At 33.3% G+C, this 14,884-nt stretch overlaps 1 pseudogene; it reads left to right on the top strand.

The window, feature by feature from the left end:
* Positions 1–225: 225 nt before the first annotated feature.
* Positions 226–1,305, top strand: LOC123942687 (annotated as a pseudogene).
* Positions 1,306–14,884: the final 13,579 nt, after the last annotated feature.

Here is a 14,884-nt window from a genome sequence, read left to right as displayed (position 1 = left end):
TGCTTTACATATATCAGCCACAGATTTCATTTGTGTACTTGTGTTTTCTCACTGTGCACTTGAGTGGGAGGTGATAGTTCATAACCTTTAAAAAATTGTTGTTGTAATTTAATTACTCATTACAATAAACATTTTCATAGTGTGATTCCATCCAGCACTGCAGTTCTCTAGAACAGTTCATTTATCTCTGTCCAATTTCTATATCACTAAGTGTGCCACCACCCCATGGAAGATTTGATGGACATGGACATGAACTCCCTGAGGCCCTAGAACTATCTTTTCTGCTGGGAACTAAGGGCTGGCAGAGACGATAACTTTAAGGTGGATAATGATGAAAATGAACACCTTTAAGACGGGTCAGTTTGGCAGCTGGTGCAAAGGGTGAATTGCACACTGTTGAATCAGAGGCAATGAATTAGGAAGGGAGTCCAATTAGAGTCACACTGGCAACTTTGAAAATGTCTGAACAGTTTTCCTTGTAGGCTTTGAAATAATTCCACCTGTGATCTTAGGTTGAAATGTGGTTCAAGGCCCCTGCATATTAGTAGACTGCACTTAATTTTTTTTCCTATGCACTTTATTTCTTTTTATAAACATATAATGTATTTTTATCCCCAGGGGTACAGGTCTGTGAATCGCCAGGTTTACACACTTCACAGCACTCACCACAGCACACGCCCTCCCCAATGTCCATAACCCCACTCCCCCTCTCCCAACCCCACCTCTCCCCAGCAACCCCCAGTTTGTTTTGTGCAATTAAGAGTCACTTATGGTTTGTCTAGACTGCAATTATTAACTGTGGAAGAAGATGCAGAGTCAGAAGATGAAGAGGAAGAGGATGTGAAACTCCTTAGTTTATCTGGAAAGCTTTCTGCCCCTGGCAGTGGTAGCGAGGTTCCATAGATAAAAAGTAAAACTCGCTGCTGATGAAGATGATATGAAGAAGAAGAAGATGATGATGATTTTGATGATGAAGAAGTTGAAGGAAAGTCTTCAGTAAAGAAATCTATATGAGATCATCCAGCCAAAAATGCATGAAAATCAAACCAGAATGGAAAAGACTCAAAAACATCAACACCAAGATCAAAAGGTCATGAATCCTTCAAAAAACAGGAAAAGACTCCCAAAACATTGAAAGGACAGAGTTCTATAGAAGACATTGAAGCAAAAACACAAGTCGGTGTAGAAAAAGGTGATTTTTTTCCCAAAGTGGAAGGCAAGTCCATCAGTTATGTGAAGAATTGCTTCCAGATGACTGACCAAGAGCCTTTTCAAGATCTCTGGCAGTGGAAGAAGTCTCTTTAAGAAAATAGTTTTAACAGTTTATTAAAATTTTGTCTTCATATCTGTAACAGTTGATATCTGGCTGTTCTTTTTAAAATGCAGAGTGAGAACTTTCCCTACCATGTCTGATAAGTGTTGCCCGGGTTCCATTGCCAAGAATGTGTTGTACAAAATGCCTGTTTAGTTTTAAAAATGGAACTCCTCCACTCTTTGTTTGGTTTTAAGTATGTATGGAATGTTATGATAAGACATAGTAGTAGTGGTGGTCAGACAAATGGAAATGGTGGGGACACATAAATTTACTTGTGAAATAAACTCAGTATTTAAAAAAGTTAAAAAAACACAATGTAAACATTTTCTCCGTGTGATTTAATAGACTCTTCTAAAATACACATATGGGCACATGGTGCTTTGTATGAGTAATTGTATTTAACCATTTGGCTTATTTCCAATTTTTCACTATTGGGAATATCATCAATATGTGACTTACTGTATTTGTATATAAATCTTCTTGTGTAGCTCTGATTCTGTCCTTAGGATAAAATCCTAAAAATTGAATATCAGGATCAAAGTAAGATTTTGTTTTATTTTATTTTATTTTATTATTACTTAAGGGACATATGATTTTATTTTTAAAAGGCAGTAATTGATTTATAAATTGACAAAATTTCATCTTAATAATTTCAAAGTAATTTTACACAAAGTTTAAGATTTTTTAAATAACTGAAACCTGTACAGTAACCAAATTCTCAACAAAATTAATATTGGTAATCCTATGAATGTATGAAGGAAAAATCCACCTATAATTACATTACTTTAAAATTTAGTTTGTAATTTTAATATCTCATCTGTAAGAGATGTGACTAGGTCTGCAATAACACATATAAAGATGTAGTATTTAATTTTTATTCTGTAAAATATCTGTGATTATCACTGTTGTCTACAACTTATATTTGCAAGTGTGACACATGACGGCAATGCTTCAGTGAGTTTTGAAATGTTTCCTCTATCTCACCAACGATTTAGAGTGTACATTTAATAAGAATCTTTTCTAAGTGGGTATGCATAAAGCATGAAAATGTCTGAATGTTCAAAGAAGGCAAAACGATCTCTCTTCCAATTCTTGAAATATATTCGTGGGTTTTTGCTCTAGCAACTGCAAAGTCAGGCATCTGTTACTGTTTGGTGTGGTGTTGAATTTCATGGTTTGTTAATTTTGCAGTTATGTCTACAAAGCTAATAAAAGGAGAATGGGTAAGTCTTTTATACTGCAAAATTTGGATTATCCCTTGGGTAATTTTTCTTCATGAAATTCATTTCACATTCCTCTTTTAAGTGAATGAGATAAGTTTCTTGCTTTTTTAAGTTATCAAAAACTATTATGGGTTACTCAAACTTTAGACTTGTTAAAAATAATAAAACTATGGTTGCACACCATTAATTCTCCAATATTGGTTACAGAGATTCTTTTACTATACAGAGGGCAGGATAATATAAAATTTTATATGAAACATATCTCTATACTTCCCCAGTCCATGTGGATACTGTCTTAATGCCCTTTTTATTATTTTCAAAATATATAGCATAATAGTTGACCCCTGGGTAAAAATAAATTCACTTAATGCTATAAACATTTCAATAATCATTCAATAGCGACTAAATGAGCATTCACTGGTGCCAGGCACAGGCCCAGCATATCCAGGGACTGAGGTCCAAAGGTAAAGATCTCTGTGTTTAAAAATTGTGAGTCTAATAAAAGAAGCTATATATATAAGTAGATAGAGGTGTGGGGAATGCAGTAAAAACCCAAGAATGTACCTGAAGTAGTCTTACATAGTCTGATAATGTCTGGAAGTAGATCTCAAACTGGGGTTCCACCAGGAGGAGCAGAAAGCATTATTTGCATTTCAAGCATACAGGTTGCATTATAGGGGGTTAGAAATTTAACTCACCCATTACATGGATTGGGTAGAGTACAGATCAAGGAAGGCAGAAGCTATCATTAAAGGATTCTTCCTGCAGCAACAAATCAGGTGGTCACAAGAGGTCTTCCACAGCAGCTGTTTTAAATATCAAGAATCTACTGGGAGCTCCCCCTATTACTGGCAGACCAGTGATTCTGAGGGAGCTCCTGCGAGCCCCCAGCAGCTACAGCACCAAAGCAAATGCTTCACAGAAGTCTACTCAGAGCCACTTTGAACATCCCCTAAGCCTGCAGTTGCCTCTGGAGAACAATGATCTCTCCTTTCCTTCCACCTTACGTATATACTAATAGTTCCTCATTAGCGACTCTATCCCGGAATCATACCAAAAAGCGGTATGGGGAATTGTAGATCCTGAAAGCAGATGGTGTTGACACTAAGTTGATAACTGAAATAAATGTGTTTGGATTTGGTATTTCTTAGGATCATATATCCAATAACATGGCTTTCATTACATTTTCTTAGCCATGTAGTATGAATAATGTAGGATCTTAATATAACTTAAATTAATTCTAATGAGAGTTGAGACTAAGTGATATTTAGAGACTATAACTTTAGTGTATTCAAAGAGCCCCTCCCCAAACTGGACAAAGGTAATTTAATTTTCTTATTAAAATTTTTATTTTCTCTAAATGATAAAAATACTTTCTCAAGTTCTCAGAGTCACTAGGATATGCATGAGTGAGATTTCTTACAAATATATTTTGGCAATGTCCATTTATCTTCATTTCCACTGTCCTAGTCCAGACTGTAATTGTTTGCTGGATAGAATACTGAATTTAGCCTACTGTCTTGTCTTTTTACAACTATCTGGTCCTAAACATCCGTTCTACCTGTTTTCCACATTAAAGTCAGAGTGATATTTTTCTCCCCCTTTTTAAAAGATTTATTTATTCATTTGACAGAGAATGAGTCAGGGTAGGTGCAGGGAGCAAAGGACAGAATCTCAGGAAGATTCTCCACTGAGCAGAGAGTCCAACACTGGGCTCCATCTCAGGACCCTGAGATCATGACCTGAGCTGATACAGGATTAACCTACTGAGCCACCCAGGTATCTCTGGAGTGATATTTCAAATTGCACATCTGATGGTGTCATGTCCAGACATACCAAGTACATTCTTAGGGAGATACATATTTTATTAGAGAATTTTAGTTCAGCAATTTTTTTTTAAGATTTTATTTATTTATTTGACAGACAGAGATCACAAGTAGGCAGAGAAGCAGGCAGAGAGAGAGGAAGGGAAGCAGGCTCCCTGCTGAGCAGAGAGCACCATGTGGGACTCAATTCCAGAACCCTGGGATCATGACCTGAGCCTAAGGCAGAGGCTTTAACCCACTGAGCCACCCAGGTGCCCGAGTTCAGCAATTTTTGTAACCTTTCCTCTGATATTGTTTTGTAATTTGCAGTGTTACCTGCAATTACAAATTTCTTTGAACTTCTGACTCTATTTCTAAAATAAAGTTACTCCCTTAAAGTGTAATAGTAAAGATTAAGTGGTGTAAGCACTAATTCCCTACCTGACAGATATTTGTTCAATAACTGGTTTTTTAAAAAAAATCTTTCATATGCTAAAATATCTCTTTCAATAATTGATGATTACTAGATGCCACGAACTAAAATAATAACACGAAGGGTTTTTTTTGCCATTATTATTTAAAAAAATTTTTATAGATATAAGTACAATTGACATTCAATAAACTGTATATATGCCCCAAGAAGCCATGTCCCCAAATAACAAATGTTTACATTATTCTCCCAAAAATGTGAACTTTCTTTCTTTTCCCCTAATTATAAGACAGTGATTGATTTCTTTTTTGGAACTCTAGATTAGTTTGTAATTTCTAGAATTTTATTTAAATGGAATCAGCTGTACTCATTACAAACACTGTACCTTCTCCATTGTCATGTTTTTGCCTTTTGCCAAAAACCAACTGACCACATTTGTGTGGATTAATTTTTGGACTCTATTTTCTCCCATCAATCTTTCTGACCACACTCATGCCACTAACACACTTTCTCTATTACTGTAACATGTAGCACTATAGTTTTTTTTTTTAATTTTTTATATGGGTTCGTGTGAGTCATTCAACAGTATTTTTTCTTTTTCAAAACTGTTGTAGTAATATTGGTTCCTATGAATTCCATATAAATTTTGGCAATTAGTATGTGGATACTTAAAAAAAATTAGGTGATTTTTATTGTGATTCTACTGAATTTATAGATCAGTTTGGGGACAATTGACTTATTCAGTGTGCTGAGTCTTTCAATCGATGTACCTAGTATATTTATCTATTTATTTCGGTCTTTGAGTCTTTATTTTTGGCCCACATTTCCTGCACAATTTTTGTAAGGTTTATAAATCAGCATCTCAATTTTTTAACCTATTATAATGAGTATCTATTTAAATTGTGGTTTCTACATTTTCAGTGTGAGATGCAGAAATAAGTTTTTAAAATATGTAAGTTGTATTTTATGACTTTCCTAAACTCATTTAATAATTTCAAGAACTTTGTAGATTATTTAGGATTTTTTAGGTAAGTCTTACCATCTGTAAATAGGGACAGTTTTATTTCTCCCTTCCTTTCCGATTTACTGTCATTTATTTTCTTTTTCTTTTACTTCTTCATTTATTTTCTTTCACTTATTTTCATTTATTTTCTTAGAGCACTGTTAAAACTTTCCATATGTTGAATAGGAGAGGGGGAGCGGGCTATGGACATTGGGGAGGGGAGGCGAACCATAAGAGACTATGGACTCTGAAAAACAACCTGAGGGTTTTGAAGGGTCAGGGGTGGGAGGTTGGGGGAACAGGTGGTGGGTGATGGGGAGGGCACGTTTTGCATGGAGCACTGGGTGTTGTGCAAAAAGAATGAATACTGTTACGCTGAAAAAATTAATAAAAAGGGAAAAAAAAAAAGAAGTGATGAGATTGAACTTTGTGCTTTGTAGCTGATCTTAGAGTTAAAACGTTCAATTTTTTATCATACAGTGTGATGTTGAGTGAGAGTATTTTTTATATACCCTTTATCAGGATAAGAATGTTTCTTCTATTCCAAATTTGCTGAGAATTTTTAACATGAATATGTATTGAATATTGTCATCTTTTTTCTAGACCAAATGATATGATCATAGTTTGAGACATACAGAAATATTATGAAGATTAGAGACTTTCTAGATGACCACACTCATTTTCCTTTATTAACCTTACATTAGTTTGTTAAATTTACCACAGCTAATGAATCAATATAAATACATTATTATTTAATAAAGTCCATCTTTTTACAATTTTCCTTAATTTTAATCTAACATCCTTTTTCAGTTATAGGATCTTATCTCCATATTACATTTAGTTATTGTAGCTCCCTAGACTCCATTTGGCTATGATTTTTCTTGTTTTGATGACCTTGGTAGTATTAAAGAGTATTGATCAGACATTTTCTAGTATGTCCTGGGATTTGTCTTATATTTCTTCATAAGTAAATGGAGAGCAACCAAAAGACTAAGTTCTATTCTCATCATATCCTATCAAGGTACATGTTATCCTGATCTTTCAGGTTGAATTAATTTTATTAGATTTCTGCATTGTAAAATTATTCTCTCCCTCACCTCTTTCCATACTGTTTTTTTTTTTTTTTAAGATTTTTTATTTATTTATTTGACAGAGAGAGATCACAAGTAGACAGAGAGGCAGGCAGAGAGAGAGAGAGGGAAGCAGGCTCCCTGCGGAGCAGAGAGCCCGATGCGGGACTCGATCCCAGGACCCTGAGATCATGACCTGAGCCGAAGGCAGCGGCTTAACCCACTGAGCCACCCAGGCACCCCCATACTGTTGTTTTTGAAGGAAGTTTCTATGCACAGTCCACAATTATTGGATGGGAAGTTAGGCTACACCAGTCTGAGGGAGGGATATTTGCATAAATTATTTGGAATTTTTCTGCACAAAAGATTTGTGTATTTTCCAGACTTTTATTTATTTAATCATTTTTATATTAATATCAACACAGGATATTTATTTTATAGTAATGTAGTAATGTAGTATAGTACAATACCACATTATTGATATTATTTATCAAATTGTTCCAGATTTGGCCATTGGTATCTCTATCATTTGTCTTTGTGTCCCTTTGGCATAATCTGATTATTGTGCTTTATTTTGTTTTATTTTCTGGTATATGCAAGAAGTCCAAACTCATTTTGTATAGTCCATACCCCAGCCCTAGAATAAGCCATTTATTCAAAGACCCTTGGTTCCTTTTACTGAAGAATGATTTTTTAATTTTAATTTTTGAACATCAAACTAGCCTTTCTTTCTGTTATAAGTCCTACTTAAATGTGAGATTTTACTATATACTGCTAGATTTGATGGACTAATTCTCTATTTGAGAATTGTTGGTCTGTACTTGTGAAGAACATGGGTCTTTGGTTTTATTTTCTTATACATTCTTTGTCTGAATTTGGTATCAAGATAAGTCTGGCCTCAAAAAATGAGTTAAAAAGTATTCCCTTCTTTCTATTTTCTGGTGAATCTTGTATAGAACTGCTGTTATATCTATATTTTAGTGCTTTGTACAATTCACCAGTGAAAAATCTAGACCTAGAATTTTTTGGAGGGGAAGGATTTTAACTGTGAATTTTATTTTCTTAATAGATGTAAGTCCAGGGGTGCCTGGGTGGTTCAGTCAGTTAAGCGTCTGATTCTTATTTTGGCTCGGGTAATGATCTCAGGGTTATGAGATTGAACTCTGGCATCAGGCTCCACACTGGGCATGAAACTTGCCTAAGATTCTCTTTCTCCCTCTTTATCTGCCAACCACCTCTGTCTTTCCCCTTCTCTTAAAAAAAAAAGTAAAGAAAATAAATACAAGCCTAGTCATATATAAATATTAAATATATATTTTAATTATATGATATATAATATGTAAATATATGTAAACACATATAAATTATATACTATATAAATACAAATTATATATATGTATAATTTGTGTCTTTCAAAACATTTGCTCATTTCATCTACGATTAAATTTATGGGCATAGAATTGGTTGTACTATTCTCTTATTATCCTTTCAATGGCTACAATATCAGTAGTACTTTCTCCTTAAATATTTGGAATAACTCTTGGTAAATGATTTCATCAGGGATTTTGTTTATGGATAAATTTTTAAGAATCTATTCAGTTGCCTTAAATGGTAGAATACGCAGATTTTCAATTTTCTTTCTGTCACTTTTTTGAAATACTTTGGAGAAATTTTCCATTTTAACTTCATTGACAAATTTGTTGCCAAAAACAAGTTCATAATTTTATCTTATTAACATTTTAATGTCCATAGATTGTGTGGTACCTGTCTTTTATGTTCTTAATTATAAAAATATTTTATCATTGTTTTCATTCTAAAGTAATATATCTAGGGAATTTTATTAATCCTTTCAAAGAAGTAAGTGTGGTTTTGTTGATTTTATGTATAGGAATATATGTTTCTGTTTCACTGATTTCTGTTTATATCTTATATTTCCCTTATGTTATCCATTTTATTTTATTTATTATGTTTCTTCATCTACTGTCTTATTAGTTTATTATTTTATTAGTAATTATTTTATTTATTATGTTTCTTCATCTACTGTCTTATTAGTCAAATAAGATCACAGATTCTTAGTCTCTCTTTTTATTTTCATATATACACACACATTATACATTTATAAGACTGTACACTTAATAAACATTAATAAACATATGATATAAAAAGACTCAGAGAGGTCTTTTTATGTCATATCATATCATTTACTTTGCTAAAAGTAAATATATCTACTAATCTATATAATTAAATAAAATGATAGTATATTTAAATTAATTAGAATTAAACATAATTAGAGAGGAGGCATTGCTATTTATTTAAAAAACAGAAGATAAGGTTTTTGCAATTCTTGAAAAGAACTGTAATTTTATTTTCTTTACCATTTTATATTATCTCTATTTTTCAAGGTTAATAATGCTTGACCTCCATGTTATGGCCTCAGAGAATATGTTTAAGAAACTATATGATAAATTTTATATCTTAAGAAGCTCATATGTCTAAAGCATTGCATTGTAATATGACATATTAAAGCTCTCTGGTGATATATAAAAAGAATTATGCCATCTGTGATTTAACTTTTTTCTGTACTGATGCTAAAATCTAAAAGTAGTAACCTTTTGGATCATTTTTAAAAGATAAGCTCCAGATGTTGCAGTAGGTTATGACCATTAGTAATTTGAGATTTTGCACTGTAATTAACACCTGTGATTCTTCTCTCTTGGTGTACTTTATACACTCCAGGACACTCCCACAGGAAGCATCGCTGATGGTCACTGGATTGATTTACAAAGGACAAAAGTACAATGGGCAGAGGAGGAAATAAGCACTTTTAAGGAAAGAGTGAGTATAAAAGAGGCATATGAAAAGACGTTGAGAAAAATATTTCTGTGAACAAAATATGGATACAAAATTGTGAAGATCTTTATTTTTTTTTAAGATTTTATTTATTTATTTCAGAGAGAGAGCATGAGAGGGGAGAAAGTCTGAGGGAGAAGCAGACTCTCCAAGGAGCAGGGAGCCCGATGTGGGACTCGATCCCAGGACTCTCGGATCATGACCTGAGCTGAAGGCAGTCGCTTAACCAACTGAGCCACCCAGGCACCCCTGTGAAGATCTTTATAATAACAGTGTTTCAAACTCTAAAATGTCAACATGAATATCCTTCCAATATTCCATTACATTTTATAAGTTTCCTGGTACACTTTATTTATGCCTTCTCATTCCATTAACTTTTAGTAATTGGTAGAAATGATGTCAGGCCAAGAGAAAAATTTTTACTGAGCAGAGATTAATTCATATACAGTCTATTTACATAGACATTGAAAATCAATATTTTTTACTACAGTTTTATGTTATTTTAATAATTTTCTCATTACTTAGATTTATTCCATTAATATTTCATAAAATGCTACTTATGGGTTGCAGCATGGTATGCCTATAGCCTCTCCTCTCAATTTTACACTCTGGCTCTCTGTGAGACAACAGTAGTGATATCTCTATTTTCAACAAAAAAGGTGTGTGGGGCTGGGGAGAGATATGTTTATGCATATGTAACACGTATCTAGATTTATTTACTTAAAATTCTCAATTAGTGACTACTTCTCCAGTGGGTGTCCTCTCTAAGTTGACTCCTATTTTTATTTCCAACACATTTCAAACATATTTGAAAATGATTTTGTTTTCTGACACAACAAAATTGAGAGTCATCGTCTTTTGTTTTTATTTATAGTGGTATGCCAATATTCCACCAAGCTCTGATTTCTATCAGGATGTGAAAGTGAGTTTGCTAGGGTCTGGTTGCTACACATGTATGGATAAAATAACTAGAGGAATTTCCAGCAACTATTTTCTTGTGTCACTGATGGAGTATTCTCACAAATTTTTAGTTATTAGATCACATTGATGGTCTCAACTGACTTATAATGTCTCCTTACACACACATAGACACACACACACTTCATAAAATTTGGTATTGTGCATTATATACTGTTATAAAAAATGTAATTAAATTGTAACATAAAGGACTCAAACAACTTGATTTAAAGACATTATAAAGGTTATATGATCAAGATAGTCTGGTGTTGTTGAAAGAGTGGACATATATATCAATGGATGACAGAGGGAATCCAAAATTACACCTCTGCACACAATTGATAGTATACAATGTGCCAAGATAATTAAATGAAGAAAAGTTAATCTCAATAAATGGAAATGGCAGTGAAACAATTGGGCATCAATATATAGGAAAATATAACATAAAATTTAACTCAAAATGTAAAATAGATATGACTCAAAAATATCAAACTGTAATAATTCTATAAATTAATAAATAAATAAATCTATAAATCTATACCCACAAATATTTCTTAGGAAACAAAAATGACAACTATGGTTATCTTAACTGATTCATAGAAAATCTTGAAAATAGAAACTTTATTTTTGCCCTGATAAAAGATGTCTATAAAACCCTCACTGCAGAGTGCTTGATAAAAAAACAAACAACCAACCAAAAAACCACTGGAAATATTACCATTATGGTCAAGAATAAACAAGTGTTCCACTATTATCAATTCTACTAAGTATTGTACTATTTAGGAAGCTATGAAAATTAGGAATATTAGAAAAAAGATGGAAAAAGGCAATGCTGTGGAGTTTCCTACTAATCCCTAACAATTTTACAAAATAACAATGTCATACACAGTCATTCTTTGTTCATGATGGAGTGAGAAAAAATGTAATCACTCTGTAGTATTGTTTATGAAGACGAAATTGAAGGATTAGTTCTATCATACATCCTGATGTATTAGAAATCTATAGCATAAAAAAGAAATGGCATTTATTATGCAAATAGAACAATTAAATAAAATATGAAGCCAGAAGAAAACCACCTACATATGGACAATTGTTATGTGACAGATGGAGTTGCAGATCAATCAGGAAACATGAACTTTTAAATAAGTGATGGAACAATGGATAGCGATGTAGAAAAATAAAATACAGAGCCCTACCTCTCATTATTCAAAACAAATACATCTCATAGATAATATATGACTAAATATTAAAAAATTAGAAGTCTAGAAGATAGGACAATTTCTTTTTGATATTGGTATGTGAAATTATTTTTTTAAATAAAATCCAAAAGTGTAAATGATAATGGGAAATATTGATGATTTTGGTGGCTCAGTGGTTTAGGCCACTGCCTTCGGCTCGGGTCGTGGTCTCGGGGTCCTGGGATCGAGTCCCGCATCGGGCTCTCTGCTCGGCAGGGAGCCTGCTTCCCTCTCACTCTCTCTGCTTGCCTCTCTGCCTACTTGTGATCTCTCTCTGTCAAATAAATAAATAAAATCTTTAAAAAAAAAGACAATATTTAATTATGAAATGCTGTTAATCGAAATCCCTGTTCAAACAATGAAAAGATATTTGTGATATGAGTAACCAACAAATGGGACACCTGGGTGGCTCAGTTGGTTAAACATCTGACTTTGGTTCAGTTCATGATCTCAGGGTCCTGGGTTTGAGCCCCTTGTTAGGCTCCCTGCCCAGTGGGGAGTCTGCTTTACCCCTCTGTTCCTACACTCCATTCATACACTTTCTCTCTCTCAAATAAATAAATAAATTTTTAAAAAACCACAAATAACCAAGAAATAATAAATGTCTATAATATATGGAAATACAGAAGACATGAATTAAAAAATGACATAATAGAAAGTGAACCAATGAACCACACATTTTTTTTTAAAGCTAGGCAAACTACCAATAAGTATTGGAAAAGGGAAATGCAAAATAAAGTCATAATATAACAACATTTTGCAAGAAAATGATAAGAAGGAACCAGATAATTCGGAATGATGGTAAGAATGAAAACTAGTGTATTTTCTTCCCTTTCTAGCCTAAGTGTAAAGTGATATATTTATCTTACAAAATAGTTTGTCATTCCCTAGTAAAGTTAAACATTTGCTTCTTCTTCTTTTTTTTTAAAGATTTTATTTATTTATTTGACAGAGAGAGACACACAGCAAGAGAGGGAACAGAAGCAGAGGAGTGGGAGAGGGAGAAGCAGGCTTCCTGCTGAGCAGGGAGCCTGATGTGGGGCTTGATCCCAGGACCCTGGGATCATGACCTGAGCCGAAGGCAGAGGCTTTAAACCACTGAGCCACCCAGGCGCCCCAACATTTGCTTCTTCTAAAAGCTGTAGTAACACATGGACATAAGAAGACATGTTCAAAAGGACTTATATCACTATTGTAAAATAGCAAAAACTAGAAATGATGACATCAATAGTAGACTGGAAGAATAAATTAGGGCATCTATAGGAGAGAGTAATCTATAGTAGTAAAAAAAAATGGGCCACAACGATCAATCTCAAAACAAAGTAAATGTAAGTCAGAAAAATACGTGGCATAGATTTCATTTATACGAACTTTATTATAAACAATATACTTGGGAAGGAATATACACAGTGATGGTAAACACTATAATGGAAAGCAAGGAAATAATTCATAGAAAATTCAAAGTAGTAGTTGCTATTTGAGGGAGAAAGAGGCTATCCTGATGGGGATGACACCTTGGGGTCTTCTGAGATATGGTACATTTCTCGTTCATAGGTGTATGAACTGAATATAAACAGTAGGAGTCCCAACTGTTATTATTCTTTAAGTTGCATAAAGTGTTTCTTGTGTGTTTCCTATGTTTATTTCAGTTTCATAAGACAGTATACAGCAAAGTACTGGTAGAGGCAGAGATATGGAATTAATTCTATGTACTTGGCATAAATATCATCTTGGGCACAGGTTTTGAGGAACCATATTTTGGAGATTATTTCTTAGAGTTAGGGTAACTATAAAATAACTATGTCATGTGAGAAAACTTCCCATTATGCAGTTTTGAGACAACCAGATATAGAGATGAATATTATATTATAAATCAATGACATGAAAATCACTAATTTATTTCTAGTTTTATGTAGGAAAAATCATACACAAGAATAGCAAAGCTAAAGAAAAGACAGTTTTTAGGAACAAGTTTAAAGATTACAATCAAGGGTGATTTGACAGATTATGGCAACTATGATAAAATATGTAGGAGACTGAAAACATTATGTGATTTTGCATTATCTCTCCACACCCTCCTCCTGTTGCTTACATTCCTTGCAACAGAAACACAAATTTCCCTCCTTTCAATTGGGCCAAATGTTTCTATGATAAATTTAGAATCTTTTTTCCTAGTAATTTAATGAGGAAACTTGGACCATCTCTCAAGGTATCAAATATGTGTAAACTGAATTACTCTTAATCATAGTAAAGTAAGATAATATTAACAATTCTTGTGGTTTTTTTTTTTTGGAGGACACTATATGTGTGACATGATATGTTTAGTTATGTGAGAATTCATAATATTTCTTTTATATTTATACATTCTTAACCTCAAACACTTTAAATCTATACCCAAAGTGCTTTACATAGACAGGGAAGGTTTGTCATATTTGTTTTTCTGAGCTCTCCAAAATCTTTGCTGGCCATAATGTAGCATTCTTCAGTGACAGTACTGTCACCCTGAGATTAAAAAAAAAGTATGTATTTACTTACACAACATTAAACACCCCTATATATAAACACAAACACAAGTCCAACTTTCAAGTATAAAATTATGTTACTATAATTGAGATATCCAGGTAAAAAAAAAATTCTAAATTTACAAATAATAATTTTCTTGGTTAAAAATGTTTTGCATTAACCACTCTGGAAAACAGCATGGAGTTTCCTCAGAATGTTGAAAATAGAACTACCCTATGACCCAGCAATTGCACTACTGGGTATTTACCCTAAAGATACAAACATAGTGATCCGAAGGGACACATGCACCCTAATGTTTATAGCAGCAATGTCTACGATAGCCAAACTATGGAAAGAACCTAGATGTCCATCAACAGATGAATGGATAAAGATGTGGTTCATCTCCCCTTCCAATTAATGAACTATGAGAGACTATGGACTCTGAAAAACAACCTGAGGGTTTTGAAGGAGCAGTGGGTGGGAGGTTGGGG

The sequence above is a fragment of the Meles meles genome, chromosome 5 (genome assembly GCF_922984935.1).
Source record: "Meles meles chromosome 5, mMelMel3.1 paternal haplotype, whole genome shotgun sequence".
NCBI classification, from domain to species: Eukaryota; Metazoa; Chordata; class Mammalia; order Carnivora; family Mustelidae; genus Meles; species Meles meles.
This window is presented reverse-complemented; position numbering and strand designations above follow the sequence as displayed.